The 13,957-nt window shown below is 47.3% G+C and overlaps 1 protein-coding gene across 8 annotated transcripts in view; it reads left to right on the forward strand.

Moving 5' to 3' along the window:
* PIWIL2 (piwi like RNA-mediated gene silencing 2) overlaps nt 1-13,957 on the forward strand; it is a 318,267-nt gene that overhangs the window by 14,751 nt on the left and 289,559 nt on the right. The gene's annotated exons all lie outside the window — the stretch shown is intronic.

Here is a 13,957-nt window from a genome sequence, read left to right on the forward strand (position 1 = left end):
CCTGTGCAGCCAGCATTCACCTCACATTGATGGCTCGTGCTGCCTCACAGTTACCATGTCGGGTAATTGAAAAGGTTACATTCGTTCATTCACGGTACACTGTAACCACAGCAGTTTGTGAATAGTTCACAAACTCCACTGTTTCTGAAATGCTGCCTTTTTTAATGTCCGATAAATTGCGCTTTTTCCCTATGACAGCCACGGTTGCTATTTTGGCAGTTCGCTGACATCCCACCTTAAAAATCCATGAAGTCTGCGTGCGACATGTGCATTCATTCATTGGCTGTGTGTCCCTGACTTCAAAGATAGGTAGGTGGTGGTCATAATAATGTGACTTGACCGTATATATGCAGAGCTGTTTCAGTAACAGTACATTTCACCTCTGCAATTTGTAAGCTTGAGTAGGAAATTGAACCCAGTCTCTTTGTGTTTGGTCTGTAGTTACATTTTGGAGAACTGTAGAGTCCAGTATTCCCTAGTGGGAGGGGGAAAAAGTACTTACAGAGAGACAAGTAAGAACCTAGTTGTAGGTTTGAGGTTTTCAGTGTAAGACAGTGTATAGCAGTGGTTCCCAAACCTGTCCTGGGGGACCCCCAGCCAGTCAGGTTTTCAAGATATCCCTAATGAATATGCATGAGAGAGATTTGCATACCTGTCACTTCCATTATATGCAAATCTCTCTCATGCATATTCATTAGGGATATCTTGAAAACCTGACTGGCTGTGGATCCCCCAGGACAGGTTTGGGAACCACTGGTGTATAGGAATAGTGCTTCGCAGAATCCTGACTTTGACCAAAAAAAGTAACCCTAAGCGAGTGCCATTGTAGCACTAAATATTAATCCTGAAATATCACATTAAATCAACTTTAGATTTCTTTGGGACTAGTCAGAAGTGGCCGTATTCTGCATTTCATGTACAGTAATAGGAACAAGACAATGGGCTAGATTCACTAAGCAAACCGATCATGTACCGATCGGTTTGCGACCCGATTTTACTCCAGCACGATTCACTTACCTCTACCGTTTCGATTCCGATCTGCGCATGCAAATGAGGGGAAAGGCATGCAAAGTAGGTGGGGACATGATTCAGAAAACAAATTTCTCAATCCGACTGGGCTGGCCGATCAACCCAAGAAGTGACTGCTGGGAACCAGTCGCAAACGTCCTGTCTGACTCCGCCCTGCTCTCTGCACGTCCTGCTCTCTGCTGCCCCGAATCTCTCCTGCCTGCCGCCCTGCTCTCCCCTGAATATCTCCTGCCCTTCCCCGCACAGCGAGCCCGTGGTTTTAACCCACAGGTTTAAAGCAGGTTAAAACCATGGGCTTGCTGGGCTAAATAGTAAAGTATATATATAAAAAAAAGTCGCGGCTCAGACAGGTCTTAGACATATGCGCAGACCATCTACAGATGGTCTGCGCATGCATCAGGATCGCACACTAGCAATCCGTGTTGGCAGATGGGGGCGTTCCTTCGATCGCCCCATTAGAATATTACTGCTTTCTGAATCCATCGCACCTGCTCGGATCGGACATGGATCGGTCACGATCAGGCAGGTTAGTGAATCTAGCCCATAGTGAGGGTGAGCTTTCTTATTTGTTCTTCAGCAAACTGAACTATGGAACAAAAGTAGGAGGGGATTGAAATGCAGGGGTATAACCCTCTTATCTTTCTCCTGCTTCTCCCTTTCTGATGTATGGTATGTGCCATTGCTGGGGTAGCTGGGACAGAAATCACACAATTCAGATAAATAACAACATAATGTGCTCTCTCCATTTTGATTTCTTCTCTTGTTCTGTTAGTGGGTGAATGTGTGATAATAATAGTGTGAGATCTTTTCAAGCCACACCAGTTTGTTGTTTTTATGCAAATGTTTCAAGCTGTAATTATTTGCTGAATGTGTGCGCGCATGGCTGCAGGTGTTCTTTCTCAATTGTTCCTGTTGCTCAGCTCAGACACTGGGTGGCAGTGAATCCATTCCCAGGCTTTCCTGGTTGGGTGAAACTGGTGATTCTGGGAAATAACTGTCGTAATAAGTAGATTTATTTTCTTTGTTTTGGTATATTGTAGTGTGCTGGTGTGAAATTGACCCACGTTTGACTGAAGATTTAGTAACAATGTGGTGACTATAAATTGAAAGGTTAATAAATAAAATAAATGAAACTCAAAGTGATAACTTTTTTAGCTGGACTAAATACATTTTTAACAAGGGTCGAGACCTCTAAAGTTCTTGTCAGCACAGCAGACACTTCTGGTGGCTCTTCTAAAATATTGTCGTTGTGAATACCCCCTTAGTTTCCAGAAGAAACAGAAGGCTCTCCTGACGTGAATAATGGTAGGAGGAGACCCTTTTTGGAGAGGGTATTAAACTTTAGCCCTGTTTGAATTCTTTGGCTTTGATATCTTGGCCACTGCAATAGGTTCTGTCTATCAGATGTCCGGGGAAACCCGGACGTGTCCTCTTTTTAGTCTGGTGCCTGGACAGACTTTCCAAAACACAGCAGTTTGGGTTTTGGAAAGCCCTGAGCTCTGTCTGCTTATGGAGGGCCATCAGCAAGCATGTGCGGATGACATCTCATGCATCCATGCAAGCTGGGGGGCCTCTAGACCCTGGAGGTCAGGAAAGAAAAGATGAGGCTCTGTGGGGGCAGAGTTGGGGGTGGAATGGGGTAAGGATTGAGGTGAGATCAGGTGGAACTGGGATGGAATGGGGCGTGGCCATGCATCTGGGATTTTACGACATTAAATATGGTAACCCTATGTGAGGGGATCAAAGACTTTGGCTATCTCAGCCATAGTACAGAAGTGATGAAAAGTGACAGGATTACTAAGGCATCTGCACTTGTTTAGTGGTGTGATATGGAACAGGGAACCAACATACCACTGCTTCTAAGAAGGAATAGAAGTTGAGCCATTGAAGAAAGCAGTAGGGGACACTGAGGGGGGCCATGCAGAAAACTAATACAAGCCTGACTGCAGTGTGCATGCCCGTTTGGCATTGAAGACATGACTACATGCTGAATTAAAATGTATAGTAATGAGCTTATTTAAATATTATCCCAGGACAAGCAGGCAGCATATTCTTAACGCATGGGTGACGTCACCGACGGAGCCCCGGTATGGACATTTTAACTAGAAAGTTCTAGTTGGCCGCACCGCACATGCGCGAGTGCCTTCCCGCCCGACGGAGGAGTGCGTGGTCCCCAGTTTCTTCGTTTCCGCGGAGCGAAGAAGACGCATGTGGTTTCAACGGCTGTTGAAAACATCCTTTTTGCCTTTCCGCTCGCGTTATTTTCTTGTTTTTTTCTCTTTTTCCCTCTTCGGGTTCTCTTTTTTCTTAGATTAAAAAAAAAAAAAAAAAATCTCTCGATTTCTCTATTTTTTTGAATCCGGCCCAAGCGGGGCCTGTTGTCACCATACAGGCCTCCGGTTTTGATTTTGCGGAGGCCGTGTTTCCCTTCATGCCCCCTCAACCGGGCTTTAAGAAGTGCCAGCGGTGTGCACGCCCGATCTCTCTCACTGACCCACACAATTGGTGCCTACAGTGTTTGGGTCCAGAGCATCGGGCTGACACCTGCACCCGCTGTGCCACTCTTAAGAAACGCACATTAAAAAATCGGCAGATCCAGCAGAACATCCTTTTCGGTACCGGATCTGCTATGGAACCTGCTGCGACGTCGACGGTACCGCAAAAGGCGGCACCGACTACTTCGACGACGCCCGATCCTTCCTCGGGGTCGCTGGCACCAGGTAAGCTGGCTAAGAAGCCTTCCACCTCCCTGGAGCGTCCACCGGCCACAGTGGCCATGCCGGTCCTCACGCCGACCCCGCAAACGCTCCACCCCGATCTCGGTGAGTGCCTCGTCATCGGCCTTCTCATCGCCGGGGCGTGGAGCAGCACCTATGGAATTGAAAAATAAAAGAGCGGTACCGGTGCCACCCCTGGATGACCGCATCGCGGCCATACTCCAAGACAAATTACAGGAACAGCTGCAGCACCAACTCCAGCACCTGTTACCGACCCTCTTGGCACCACTTCTTTCGGTACCAGACCGGCCCGAGCCTCGCACCATCCCACCGGTGTCCACCCCCTCGGTGCCGCTCAACACTTCCATGCCAATCCTCTCGGCTGAACCACTCCGTTCTCATCCTGTGGTACCGACCCGATCTGAGGCCGATTCTCCTCGGGACCAGGAAGGGCACCGCTCTCCCCGGGACCGAGAACGGCACCGCTCTTCCCGGAACCGGGATCGGCACCGGTCTTCCTCTCCCGGTACCGCCTCAATGCGCTCCGGCAAGTCTCTTTCTAAGACCCGCCAAACTGAACCTCCCACCCAGACATCTCGGCGTGCGCACACTGATATCAGGGACCCGGACTTATGGGAAGAATCCCCACCCGGTACCGATGATGAGGCTTCATCAACGGACGAGGAACCCTCGATGGTCGATATCAGTTCCAAACCTGAACAGTCCTCATTCACAAAATTTCTAAGAGAAATGTCGGCAGCTCTGTCTATCCCTTTGGAGTCCGACTCTAAGAAGTCCCAGGCTTTCCTTGACGCCCTGGACTTCGAACAACCCCCCAAAGAATTTTTAAAATTACCCGTCCACGACATCTTACGGGAAACTTTTTACAAAAATTGGGAAAACCCTCTCACGGTACCGGGTGCCCCTCGAAAACTGGATAGTTTATACAGGGTCATTCCTATCCCGGGGTTCGACAAACCTCAACTACCTCACGAATCCCTTCTAGTGGAGTCCACCTTAAAGAAAACCCAGGGCTCCAGTGTTTATGCCTCCACCCCTCCTGGCAGAGAGGGCAGAACGATGGATAAATTTGGCAAGCGCCTTTATCAGAATTCCATGCTTGCCAACAGGGCTAATAATTACACCTTCCACTTCTCCTTCTATATGAAGCATTTGGTGCAACAACTCTCCTCCTTACAAAAGTACATCCCTGAGCGTAAGGTCCCGGTTTTTCAACAACAAATTTATGGTGCGTTCCATTTATGACTCTTTTGAGCTGACCTCTCGAGCATCTGCCATGGCTGTTGCCATGAGGCGCTTGGCCTGGCTGAGAGTTTCTGACCTCGATATTAATCACCAAGACCGCCTGGCTAACGCACCTTGTCTTGGTGATGAACTCTTTGGGGAGTCCCTGGACTCAACTACCCAGAAACTCTCGGCACACGAGACCAGGTGGGATACCCTGATCAAACCTAAAAAGAAGACTCCACCTGCTCGCCCCTACAAACAGCAGTCTTCCTACCAACGCAGGTTCTCGGCCAGACCTCTCAACCCGCCTCAACAACAACAACCTCGCCGGCCTCGTCAGCAGCACCACACTCAGGCACGTTCACAGTCTCACCAACCTGCCAAGCCTCTCCCGCAGTCAAAACCATCTCAGCCTTTTTGACTCTTTTCTCCAGGGCATAGCCAATCTCCCACCATCCTTGCCTCTGCCTCAGCCGATAGGAGGACGTCTTCAACTCTTCCTCAACCGTTGGGAGGTCATCACATCAGACCTGTGGGTCCTCAACATCATTCGCCACGGCTACTCTCTCAACTTCCAGACTCTTCCACTAGACAATCCTCCCATAGAGTCTGTTTCTCACTCCTCTCATCCCCCCCTCCTCCTGAGGGAGGTCCAATCCCTCTTCTTCTCAATGCCATCGAAGAGGTACCCCCATACCAAAGGGGTCAGGGATTCTACTCCCGCTACTTCCTGGTTCCCAAGAAGACAGGATGCCTCCGTCCCATCCTCGATCTCCGGAACCTCAACAAGTGTCTGGTCAAGGAAAAGTTCAGGATGCTCTCCCTTGCCACGCTTTACCCTCTTCTCTCTCATCACAACTGGCTATGTTCCCTAGACCTCAAAGAGGCCTACACTCACATTCCAATCCATCTGACTTCACGTCGCTACCTCCGATTTCAGGTACAGCACCACCACTATCAGTACAAAGTGCTACCCTTTGGCCTCGCATCATCGCCCAGGGTGTTCACCAAGTGCCTTATTGTGGTGGCGGCCTTCCTCAGGTCTCACAACCTCCAGGTGTTCCCATACTTGGACGATTGGTTGGTGAAAGCTCCTACGTCTCCGCTTGTGCTACAAGCCACTCAACACACCATCTCTTTCCTCCATCTTCTGGGGTTCGAGATAAACTACCCCAAGTCGCATCTGCTTCCCACACAGCGACTTCAGTTCATTGGAGCCGTCCTCGACACCACTCTGATGAGGGCATTTCTCCACTCAGACCGCCAACGGACCCTGCTCCATCTCTGCCATCAGGTGCTCCTTTGTCGCTCTATTCCTGCTCGGCAAATGATGGTCCTCCTGGACCACATGGCCTCGACGGTCCATGTGCTTCCTCTGGCACGACTCCACCTCAGGACACCTCAATGGACTCTGGCCAACCAGTGGTCACAGACCACGGATCCTCTTTCTCATCCCATCTCTGTGACATCGTCTCTTCAGCAATCTCTTCAATGTTGGTTGACCTCCTCAAATCTTTCCAGGGGTCTACTCTTTCATCTGCCCCCTCACTCCATGATCATCACCACGGATGCCTCCCCCTATGCGTGGGGAGCTCACCTGGGAGATCTTCGCACCCAGGGTCTCTGGACCCCTCAGGAGCATCTACATCACATCAATTTCCTGGAACTCAGAGCCATGTTCTATGCTTTCAAGGCCTTCCAGCACCTTCTCTACCCTCAGGTTCTTCTCCTGTGCACAGACAACCAAGTCGCCATGTACTACATAAACAAACAAGGCGGCACCGGATCTCCCCTCCTCTGTCAGGAGGCCATCCGCATCTGGACCTGGGCCACGGCCCGCAGTCTCTTCCTCAAGGCCGTCTATATCCAGGGCGAACAGAACTCCCTGGCTGACAATCTCAGTCGCATCCTTCAACCTCACGAGTGGACCTTGGATCCTCCCACACTCCACTCCATCTTTACTCTCTGGGGCACTCCTCAGGTGGACCTCTTTGCAGCTCCTCACAACCATCAGCTGCCCCAGTTCTGCTCCAGACTCTACTCTCCTCATCGTCTGGCCCCGGATGCATTCCTGCTCGACTGGTCGGATCGGTTCCTCTATGCCTTTCCTCCACTGCCTCTGATGTTGCGGACGCTATTCAAACTCCGCAGGGACAGAGCCACCATGATTCTCATCGCTCCTCGGTGGCCTCGCCAACACTAGTTCTCCCTCCTGCTCCAGCTCAGCTCCAGGGAGCCCATTCCTCTTCCTGTGTTTCCTACTCTACTTACGCAGCAGCATCAGTCTCTACTACATCCCAATCTGTCCTCGCTCCACCTGACAGCTTGGTTTCTCTCGGGCTGACCTCTCCAGAGAATCTGTCTCAGCCTGTCCGTCGCATTTTGGATGCCTCCAGGAAACCGGCCACCCTCCAATGTTACCATCAGAAGTGGACCATGTTCTCCTCTTGGTGTCTCCTACACCACCACGATCCCACCTCATTGGCGGTGGAAACTGTACTGGACTATTTGCTCTCTCTATCCGACGTTGGCCTCAAGTCTACCTCAATCAGAGTCCACCTCAGTGCCATCACTGCGTTTCATGAGCCTATCCTCGGAAAACCTCTCACGGCTCACCCCCTGGTTTCCCGGTTCATGAGGGGCCTCTTCAATGTCAAACCACCTCTGAAGCCTCCTCCAGTCGTCTGGGACCTGAATGTGGTTTTATCTGCCCTCATGAAACCTCCTTTTGAGCCTCTTGCCACAACTTCGCTCAAATTTCTTACATGGAAGGTGCTTTTCCTCATTGCCATCACCTCTGCCAGGAGGGTTAGTGAGCTACATGCACTGGTTGCCGACCCACCTTTCACTGTTTTTCACCATGACAAGGTGGTTCTGCGTACCCACCCTAAATTCCTTCCCAAGGTGGTCTCCGACTTTCACCTCAACCAGTCCATTGTGTTGCCTGTCTTTTTCCCTAAGCCCCATTCTCATCCTGGGGAACAGGCGTTACACACGCTGGACTGTAAGCGCGCCCTTGCATACTACCTTGACCGTACCAGGGCCCACCGCTCGTTCCCTCAGCTCTTTTTGTCCTTCGACCCTAACCGCCTAGGTCGTCCTGTCTCTAAACGGACGCTTTCCAACTGGCTTGCTGCCTCCATTGCGTTCTGTTATGCTCGAGCCGGTCTCTCACTGGAAGGTGCTGTCACGGCCCATAGGGTCAGAGCTATGGCTGCTTCTGTGGCTTTCCTCCGTTCCACACCCATTGAGGAAATCTGCAAGGCTGCCACTTGGTCCTCAGTTCACACATTCACTACTCACTACTGTCTGGATACCTTCTCCAGACGGGATGGGCACTTCGGCCAATCTGTGTTACACAATTTATTTTCCTAATGGCCAACCATCCCTCCTCCCTCTCTGTTAGCTTGGAGGTCACCCATGCGTTAAGAATATGCTGCCTGCTTGTCCTGGGATAAAGCACAGTTACTTACCGTAACAGGTGTTATCCAGGGACAGCAGGCAGATATTCTTACGACCCACCCACCTCCCCGGGTTGGCTTCTTAGCTGGCTTATCTTAACTGGGGACCACGCACTCCTCCGTCGGGCGGGAAGGCACTCGCGCATGCGCGGTGCGGCCAACTAGAACTTTCTATTTAAAATGTCCGTAACGGGGCTCCGTCGGTGACGTCACCCATGCGTTAAGAATATCTGCCTGCTGTCCCTGGATAACACCTGTTACGGTAAGTAACTGTGCTTTCTGTGCCATGCTGAGAGTATTATATGATGCAGAGAGGTTTTGACACTCACAACATGAGAATTTTTTCAACAAGTCCTGGATAACATAGAAGGGTTTGTGGAGATGATTTAGGGCCAGATGTACTAAAGTCAGTGATCATCGCTAAACCAGTTTTCATTGGTTTAGCGGCGATTGCATTTGCTGACTTGATACAGAAAACGGCTCACTACTTGGTTTTCTGCATGATCGTTCAGTCTCTGATCTGACCATGCAAAAAAGAAAAAAGGCCCCCCCACAGTGAAAATGGCATGAGGGATGCCCACTCCCCCCCCCACCCGTGCAAGAAAAAATTGGCAGGAGAGATGTCCATTCCCTTTAGCCATGCTGACCTTCTTCCCCCAGCGTGAGAAACAAATCAGCAGGAGAGATGCCCACTCCCTCCTGCCAATGTAGGCACCCCCGAACTGTCCCCTACCTCACATTCCCCCCCACCACCTCAGGTTTGCTTTCAATCTACTACTTAGTAGCTTCATTGCATGACCCCCCTAGGTCCTAGTATTTTTGAAAAAAAAAAAAAATAAACAATTCACATCTACTCTTTCCATTCTACTTAATATTTTATAGACCTCTATCATATCTTCTCTGAGCTGTCTCTTTTCCAAGCTGAAGAACCTTAGGTGTTTTAGTGTTTCCTCTTAGGGAAGTTGTCCCATTCCTTTTATTATTTTTGTTGCACTTCTCTGTACCTTTTTCTAATTCTGCTATATCTTTTTGAGATTCAGCAACCAGAATTGCCCACAATGTTTGAGGTGTGGCCATACGATAGTGTGATACAAAGGCATTATGGCATTTTCATCTGTTTTTAATTGCTTTCCTGATAATTCCTAATATTTTATTTGCTTTCTTAGTCGCCACCACCGCACACTGAGCTGAGGGTTTCAACATATTTATTTATTCATTCATTCAATTTTCTATACCGTTCTCCCAAGTGAGTTCAGAACGGTTTACATGAATTTATTCAGGTACTCAAGCATTTTTCTCTTTTTGTCCTGGTGGGCTCACAATCTATCTTGTGTACCTGGAGCAATGGTGGGATTAAGTGACTTGCCCAAGGTCACAAGAAGCAGTGTGGGTTTGAACCCACAACCTCAGGGTGCTGAGGCTGTAGTTTTAACCACTGTGCCATCTTCAACGATGACGCCTAGATCCTTTTCCTGGGCAGTAACTCTTAACATGGAACCCTGAATCACCTTGCTATAGTTCAGGTTCCTCTTTCCCACATGCATCACTTTGCACTTGCTTACATTAAACACCATCTGCCATTTTGATGCCCAGTCTTGCAGGGTTCTCTTGCAATTTTTCACCATCCTCTTCCATCGTAACAACTTTGAAACATAGAAACATGATGGCAGATAAAGACCAAATGGCCCATCCAGTCTGCCCACAGCATCCACTATCTCCTCCTCTCCATAAGAGATCACACGTTTCTGTCCCACACTTTCTTGAATTCAGACAAGGTCTTTGTCTCCACCACCTGTACTGGGAGACTTTTTCATGCATCTACCACCCTATCTGTAAAAAAAAAAAGATTTTCCTTAGATTATTCCTAAACTTATCACCTCTTAACTTCATCCATCTCCCCCTGGAATTTCCTTTCATTTGAAAGAGATTGGCTTCATACCTATTTATGCCACATAGGTATTTAAGCGTCTATTATATCTCCCCTTTCCCACCTTTCCACCCATTTTAATAGCTTTCTTCTGGACTGACACCATCCTGTTTCTATCTTTTTGAAGGTTCGGTCTCCAGAATTGTGTACACAGTATTCTAAATTTAATTCTCACTATTTATTCCCATCTCTAGATCACTGATAAATATCTTAGAAAGCTGCAGTGTCAGAAATAAAAGAGAGAAAGAGGTGTCTATTAGGATCTGGAGAGTAGAGAATGACATGGTAATAAAATTTATCACCGTTCCTGCAGATAACCAATTGAAACCATCTTGTGTCATTCTTTAGTGTCTCTCTCAACCTCAGTTCTTCTACACCAGCATTCTTTAATGTAAGGCTTGAGGGTCATACTTTTGATTCTTCCCTCTTTCCTTAAAGAATGACATGGAGTTGGTTTCCCGCTGTTATCTGTGGGGATGGGAATGGTGATGAATTTTTGTCAACGTGTCATTCTCTACTGGAGAGTAGAGAATGACATGGGTGAAAAAAATTTGTCCCTGTCTCCATCCCATCCCTGTGAGATTGGTCCCTGTCCCTGCAAACCATATGATCCCATCCGCACAAGCCTCAAATAATTATGATTTTATATTGAACTTATTTTATTAAAGTATAAAAAGAAACAATATTCTGTACAATTGTCATTTTATAAACATAAATAATACACAGCAAGGATCAACAAAACCCCTGTCTGCCCCTCCCCTTCACAAATATCCACTCCATTATCGAGAAAACTGAATAAGCCAAATTACTACAAAATGCTACACAGAAAAATCATGCTAACAGAATACTGCAGACATACATGACAGGAAGAGTGTTAGGGAAGTAGAACTAGGGCAACTGCCCCTTAAGAGAGAGAGCCCTAAGCTAGCTGGAAGCTAAAGAAGCACAGCCTGGGCTTTGCTGTCCCCAGTTATGTCTAACACCAGCTCTAGCAAGATACATACTTCAAATCTGATATATTCTAATCACAAAATATAAAATAAAATTATTGTTTTCCACAAATCATATTGGTCTCAGGCACTGGTCTCTGTTTTCTTTTGTCTTCTCTTAACTCACTTGCCAGGGTCTCCTGACCATTTGACATTTCTTTTTGGTCCATGCTCACCATCCATCTTCTATCTCTATGTATGTATTGTTCCCCATGTTCAGCATCACCCTTCTCTGTCTCCTATACGTCACTTTCTAGCATTTCCCCTATGCCCATCTCCCTGTCTTCATCATCTTACCATTCTATGATCCCCTCCCCCTTTGTACAGTATCAATCCTCTATATCCCGATGCCCCCCAGGTCCAGCATTTTCCTTGTACGTTCTTATTCTTCCCCTTATCTAGCCATCTTCTCTCTTTGTCCATATACCCTCCCATGTCTAGCATTACCCCTTTGCGTCCATATACCTCCCCTATACAGCATTCACCTTTTTGTCCCTGTTTTATACTCCCATCTATTCCCACCATCTCCCTTTTTTTTATATCTCCCCCTGTGTCCAGCTTCTCCTCTCTTACTCCCTTACACCAATGTGTCTCTCACACTGTCTTCCCTCCCTCTGCTATGTTCAATATTTCACTCACTCTTCCTTCATCCCCATGGTTCAGCTTTTCTTTTTCCCTTCCCCTTTTCTCTCTCCTCCTCCCTTCACTTCTCTCCCTTCCCTCTAGCCTCCTTCCCATGGGCCCAACACCTCTATCCCCTCCTTTCAGCGCCCAGGTGTGGGTCTGGCACCTATCCCTTTCCTCCATCTCCATTCCATCCACTACATAGGCCCAGAACCTTTCTCTTCCCCCAATTCCCAGACCAGATCCAGCAACTCCCTTCCCTTCAGCTCCAGCCGGTCCAGCAGTCCAAGCAACCCCCTTCCCCTTCTATAACAAATCAAATGAATATGCATGGACTTTAGAACTTATGCATATTACGTAATTTGGCCAGGTACTGGTGACCTGGATTGGCCATCGCGAAAACGGGCTGCTGGGCTTGATGGACCATTGGTCTGACCCAGTAAGGCTATGCTTATGTTCTTATGAATATGAAAACAGGTTTATTTAAGTTGATGAGAAATCTGTAAGTGTTGGGAATGCATGAGAGCGTGCATGTGAGAATTCCAAGAGAGAGAGCGTGCATGTGAAGATTCTCAACAGTTTTTCCAGTCAGAGACAGGGCTACAGAATAATAGGACCTGTATTACTTGTGTGAAACATAAGGGGAATTCCTTTGTTGGAAATGTGTGTTAAAATTCGCTGACAACAATTTAAATTGTTATTTAAGGTGAGCAAGTAGCTATTGGGGAGTGTTTGAGGAATTGTAAGCAATTACACTTCCCCCTCCGTATTCGTGTGGGTTAGGCGCAGAGCTGGGCTGTGAATATTAAAAAAAACTGCGAATAATATTCGGGCCGGTTCTGCCCCTATCCTCCGCTTCCCCCAGCTATTTTAAGCCCTGAAAGCCCAACCTTAAGCCTTACCTGGTGGTCTAGTGGGTTTTTCAGGCAGGAGCGATCTTCCCAAACTCCTGCCCCGTGCACATCGCTCACAGGAAATGACTGCCTTGAGCTCCCGTAGTCTTTTGAGCCATTTCCTGTGAGCGATCTGCACGGAGCAGGAGCGTGGGAAGATTTCTCCTGCCCCGAAAACCCGCTAGACCACCAGGTAAGGTTTAAGGGGGGCTTTCATGGCTTAAAATAGCCTGAAAAAAGAAAAAGTATTTTTAGGTTTAAAACCGCGAATCCGTAGATACGGAATTCGCGAATACGGAGGGGGAAGTGCACTCTAACATTAAAGAAACGTTTTGTATAACAGGAATTTTTAATAAGTATGAAGAAGAGTAAAAGAGTTGAATCAGTTTGTAAAAGTTTTGCTGATTAATTCCAGTGAAGGCTTGAGCAAGGGTAAAGTTTTTTTTAATTTTTTTTAATTTATTCATTTTTGTTTGCCAAAAGAAATTGGAGCATCAGAGAAAAAGTAAGTGTTTGAACTGATAGCTCCTGTTATTAAACATATATTTAGAAATATATTTATATTAAAAATATATTTAGAAAGCCTAAATTTATGGGAGTTAGTGTTTAAAAACAGTAACAAATTTAAGGTGAGCAGCAGGAATTTAAGGCTGCAATCACTGCAATAGTCTGATTTGTGCTGTACAGGTCCTGAAATTAGATAGATGTTGTGATTTAAAAAAAAAATATTTCTGCACAAGAAACAGTACATAATAGGAACCGGAAGAAGAATTAGGTTACACATAAGGCTGCTTTTACTAAGGTACGCTACGTGTTTTGCGCACGCTAAATATACGTGTGCTAAACGCTAACATGCCTATCATAAGTCTATGAGCGTGTTAGTATTTGGCACGTGCTAAAATGCGTAGCGCACCTTAGTAAAAAGGAGCCCATAGTTGCACCTCAGAGGGAGGCAAACGTTTTATTTTTTCTAGTAGTAATAGACAGAACGCTGTTTACTTAAAGATTGAAGACATTGAGTCCAGTTTCCTGAGTGACCTGGACCCTGATTCATTAAAGTCAGTGATCG

Source organism: Geotrypetes seraphini, chromosome 6, assembly GCF_902459505.1.
Source record: "Geotrypetes seraphini chromosome 6, aGeoSer1.1, whole genome shotgun sequence".
Classification (NCBI taxonomy): Eukaryota; Metazoa; Chordata; class Amphibia; order Gymnophiona; family Dermophiidae; genus Geotrypetes; species Geotrypetes seraphini.